We start from the raw sequence: 5,850 nt of genomic DNA, 5'->3' as shown, positions 1-5,850 counted from the left end.
CTCGGCTCCGCCCCCTCCACGCTCCCCCGGCTGTGATTGGTCGGAGCGGCCGCGGGGCTTTCTGGGAGTGGTAGTTTGTCTTTGGTTTGTTTTCTCGTCCTCTCGCTGACGCTTTCCCTGCGAAGTGCATGCTGGGAGTAGTAGTTCTGTGGCTTCTGAGGGAAGGGGAAAAAGGTCTCTCTCTTTAAAAAGGACGAGTCATTTAGAGCCAACCTTTGAGCGTTGGGCTATATATATATATGCTGTGTGTGTGTATATATATGTGTATATATATATATATATATACAGTATATATGATTCAACCTAAACCTATGTGTGTGTGTGTGTATAAAACATGATGCAACCTAAACCTATACACACACACACACACACACATATATATATAAAACACAGTGCAACCTAAACCTATATATATATATTGTGTGTATGTGTGTATATACATAGATATAGATATATATAGATATAGATATCACTGCAGAAATAATCCAGTTTAAAACAGTTTTAACTGCCCTGTGCCTGAATGCTAGGGAATTCTGGGAGCTGTAGTTTTGTGAGGCATTTAGCCTTCTGTATGAGGGAGCTCTGGTGCCACAATAAACTACAGCTCCCAGGATTCCTTAGCATTGAGCCAGAGCAGTTAAAGCGCTCTCAAATTGGATTATTTCTGCTGTGTGATTTGGATATATATATATATATATATATACACACACACACTCATCCCTCCATATTTGCGGATTTGATATTTGGGGATTTGATTATTCACGGATGTGATTAATATGTTCCCTCTAGGAATATCTAGGTCCTCCAGTGCAATTCTATGGTCAACTTTAGCTAAAAGTTGCACTGAAAGACCTAGCGATTCCTAGAGAGATAACTCTACCTTTGTACAGTAGCTCCTCCAGCGCAGTTCTGTGGTCAGTGTCTGTCGGACCGCAGAGTTGCAATGGAGGACCTAGAGATTCCTAGAGAATCTCTTGCCTTGGACAAGTCACATTCTCAGCCACAAAAGAAGGAAGGCAAAGGCAAAACCCCTTTATAAACTTGACAAGAAACCCCTATATGTTCGCAATAAATCAGAAAAGACTTGAGGGCACACAACAACATTCATTTAGTCATTTAGACTGCACCCACACTGCAGAAATAATCCAGTTTGACATCTCTTTAATGGCTCAATGCTGTGGAATTCTGGGAACTGTAGTTTTCTGAGCTATTTAGCCTTCTCTCCCAGTCCCAGAAAGCTCTGGTGCCATAACAAACTACAGTCCCCAGCATTCCATAGCATTGAGCTGTGGCAGTTGAAAGCGGTGTCAAACTGGATTGTTTTTGCAGTGAGGACGCAACCTTATTTACTTATTTTATTTTTATCCCACCTTTCTCCCAAAGTGGGACCCAAGGTGGCCGACAATGTCCTTTATATTCAACATTAAGCCTGCCTTTGCACTGTCTTCTTTGATCTTCCTTCCAGGTCTGTGAGGTTTTCTGCTAGTTTTATGGTGTCATCTGCATATCTTAGGTGGTTGATATTCCTTCCTCCTGTTTTCCTTCCTCCTTCTTCTGTGTCCAAGCCTGCCTTTCTTATAATAATGTTCTGCCCACAGGCTGGACAGATAGGGTGAAAGGATACAGCCTTGTCTGACCCCTTTGCCAATTGGGTACCATTATGAGTCATGAGCTTTTATGGGCATTATTAATCCACCTCTTCAGATACAGCTTGAGTCTCTTATCGGAAAAGCTTTGGACCAGAAGTGTCTGGGGTTTTGGATTTATTCAGATTTTGGAATATTTGCATGTACGTCATGAGATATCTTGGAGCTGGGACCCAAGTGTAAACATGAAAATCATTTATACTTTGTATACACCTCATACACATAGCCTGAATGTAATTTTATACACAATATAGAATCATAGAATCGTAGAGATGGAATAGACCACAAGGGCATCCAGTCCAACACCATTCTGCCATGCAGGAACTCTCAATCAAAGCATCCCCAACAGATGGCCATCCAGCCTCTGTTTAAAGACTGCCAAGGAAGGAGACTCCACTACACTTCAAGGAAGTGTGTTCCATTGTCAAACAGCCCTTACTGTCAGGAAGTTCCTCCTAATGTTGAGGTGGAATCTCTTTTCCTGGAGCTTGCATTCATTGCTCTGGGTCCTAGTCTCTGGAGCAGCAGAAAACAAGCTTGCTTCCTCCTCTATATGACATCCCTTCAAATATTTAAACAGGGCTATCATATCACCTCTTAACCTTCTCTTCTCCAAGCTAAACATCCCCATTTTGTGTACTGAACAACATTTGTGTACATTGAACTATCAGAAAGCAAAGGCGTCACTATCTCAACCACTCACATGGATTATTTTTGATTTTGGAATTCCTGATCAGGGATAGTGCATTTTCCTGTTTCCATAGCTTTTCGTGATCTATGCAGTCAAAACCTTTGCTATAGTCTATAAAGCACATGCTGATAATCTTTTGGGATTCCCTGGCACGCTCCATTAGACATCACAGGTTTGCAATGTAGTCCCTAGTGCCTCTTCCTTTCCTGAATCTTTAGGATTTCTCTCTCCATGTATGGTTTGAGTCTATGTTGCAGAATTTTGAGCATGATTTTGCTTTCATGGGAGATCAGTGCTATGGTCCTATTGTTGCTGCAGCCTTTCGTGTCTCCTTTTTTGCAGATGGGGACAAATATTAAATGTTTCCAATCTGCTGGTCATTATTTTGTTTTTGATATTTGTGGAAATATGTTAGTTAACACAGGAGTTGATTCTGTCTGTGTAGATTGCAGCAGTTCATTTGGAATATCATCTGTTCCTGGTGATTTATTTTTCCCAATTGCTCTTATTGCAGCTTCCACCTCGCTTTTTAGAATTTGGGGTTCATCTTCATATGCTTCTTCATTTCATGCATCATTCATGTTTTCATCTCTTTGATATAACTCTTTTGTGTATTGCATCTAATGTATTTTTATTTCTTCTTGATCTTGTAGTACATTCCTTTTCTTGTCATAAAGCATCCCAGCCCTTGATTTGAACTTCCCTTTGAGTTCTTGGATCTTGTGGAAGAAGTCTCTCGTTCTTCCTTTTTGTTATTGTCTTCTGTTTGTCTGCATTGTTCATTATAATAATTCTCTTTTCCCTTCCGCACCAGTCATTGTACAGTTGCATTCATGGTTCTGATTTTGTTTCTATCTTCCTTTTGTTTTGCTTCTAGTTCTTGGTTGATTATGCTTAATAGCGCAAATCTGTTTCTTACATTGTCAGTAAATTCTGTTGGAATTTTATTTAGATCATATTTTGATATAATGATTTTTTTTCTTCTTCATCATCTTTACGCTGATTTTTGATATAAGGAGTTCATTAGCTGCTCCACAGTTAGCTCCTGGTCTAGTTTTGGCTGCCTGAATAGAGCATCTCCATCTTTTGCTTCCAGTTATGTAGTCTATCTAATTTTTGTATTATCCATCTGGTGATGTCCATGTGTATAGTCTCCTCTCTGGTTGTATGAAGATGATGTTTGCATTCCGTGCCCTGTTGGTTTATCTCCAGTCCTAAAAGTCAGCAACCCAATCAGCCTAACCTGTAATATTTTGTTACTGAGATGTTCAGTCCTGCAGCCATTTTAATAATGCCTGTCACTCCTGGACTCTTAAAAGATACATTGTTTTGCCAAGGAAATGTGAATCAGCTTTGTAATGCAGGACAAGATGACCTTAATATTTAATTGTAACCCAGGATCCAGCCCTCAGTCACTCCACTGTGACCTTTGATATCAAATCAATATAAAACAGCCAAAAGACGGCTTTCCGATGCAGGAAACCAGCCATGCTATATTGGGACATCTGGATGACTCAGCATGGGAGAAGCCCAAGGCACTTAGTCATGATGGGATCTCTCAAGATAGCAATCGGCATAATCCCTTCACTAAAGGAGCAATGGTAATGAGCTGGCCTTGGAGATTGTTTGCATACAGTAGACCAAAGAAGTTTCCTTCTGGGAATGAAACTCTTTGTCTGCAGACATTCATGCTGATTGTCTGGAGGTTCTTGCATATCGCACCCTGTTCTTCTCCTCTGAAAAGTCGCTAAGTCTATCAACTCATGAAACACTGCCCTTAGGACACAATTCTTGCCAGACAATAGCAAATTGGTCTACTTTGAAGCTAGACAGAACCTCTGTTTGATTTCAGCTGGACGCTTCAGTAGCCAGACATCCCATGTATCAACAACAGATACTAATCCAAAGGATGGAAGCATGGCAGACACAGACTGCTGTATCTGTGTAGTGTGAAAGGTTCTTGAATGGACGACCAAGAGGACCAGCTGGCCATGGTGCAACTAGACATAGTAACTACATGTAGAGTGTAGGGTCAAAATTATCATGGCATTGAATGTCACAATAGTAACAAGAGTATGGTGGGCTGCTGTCTCCATGCTGCAGGCTTCTCAGAAACTCTGGCTGGCCACAGTGGAAAACAGGATTCTGGATAAGGCAGTTCTTTGGGCTGATTCGCAAGAATCTTTTCCATCTTTGTCTGTTTTCTTTTTGTATTAATTAACTCTCATATTGGTTTCTTTCAGACAGAAAAATAGTTTAAAAACTTAGAAGGTGTGAACCAATATTGAGGCTGGGATGTGCCTGAGAGTCTGTAAAACACCTTGCCCATTTTATTTAATACAGTAACTAGAGCTCACCCCAGTGCACACAGCTGGCTTTATGTGATTTTTATGTGATAGTGATTTTTCAGTCCTCCAGAGGTTGTTGGACTGCAACTCCTACCAGCCCGCACCAGCAAAGCCAATAGTGTTAAATGCTAGGAGTTGTAGTCCAACAGTCTGGGGGATTGTGTTTTGCCCACCCCCTGCTTTAGGAGAAAAGGTGTTTGGGCATGTGACATCTCAGAAAGTTATAGTTTTAGTCAAATTAAGCATTGACCTTTCCCTGTAATATTGAGAACCTAAAGAAACATTAAGAACTCACACCTTTTGAGGACAACAACGTGGTTCTATTTCCACTCTCAGAGAAGGGCTTCAGGCTCTCTTAGCAATTATCAGCAATGCCCAGGCTACTTTCGATAATAATACCACATAACACGGAGATGATAGCAACTCTGATGAGAGAGCTGTAAAAGAAAATAGACCCTCACTTCTGCAAATCGATTCTGCAGGTTTCCAATTTCCCCATTCAGTATTGCTATGGGCTGTGAAATTGACCAGCGCTGTATAAAAATGAAAGTGGAAGAACACCGACAACTCCCACCTTGTAGCAAATGACATTCTTGGATATTTGTCCTTCTCAGCCGGTGAGTTCTTCTTCCCTGAAGCCCTCACCATTTCCTATCTCTCAGCTGCAGAGGCTGTCTGGATTAGTGCTTAAAATGAGACCGTGAAATGGCCTGTGTTGTCTAATACAGAGATATAGATAATTTAATCTTATATCAGAAAGGAAACTTTTCTTCTCACTGTCGTTTCCCTTTGTAATGCTTGCTGCTTGAATAAAGAGAAAATTACAGGGGGAAAAAGCCTAGATTTTGCCATTCCACATCTACAATCAGTCTGTCAGAAGGAATAGCAGGAAGAAGGAGACAAGCAAAGAAGACACCAACAGACAGGCTCAGACAAGTAGGGTTTTTCACACAGGGCAATAGATAAAATGGAGCCTCCCTGATCCACCTACAGAAGGAAACTGGTCTAGTAGCTGACTCCCAGTTTCCATTCACACTACAAAAATAGTTGAGGATGAATTCAGGTCGAATCCTTGGTGTTCACACATGTCCTGAATGCACTCCATGCACTTGGGGTGGGGGTGGGGAGCTGGCAAAGAAACCACTTAACCTGGGATATTCAATAC

Source organism: Sceloporus undulatus, chromosome 2, assembly GCF_019175285.1.
Source record: "Sceloporus undulatus isolate JIND9_A2432 ecotype Alabama chromosome 2, SceUnd_v1.1, whole genome shotgun sequence".
In the NCBI taxonomy this organism is placed as follows: Eukaryota; Metazoa; Chordata; class Lepidosauria; order Squamata; family Phrynosomatidae; genus Sceloporus; species Sceloporus undulatus.
The sequence above is the reverse complement of the archived record's forward strand: the minus strand, read 5'-3'. Positions refer to the sequence as shown.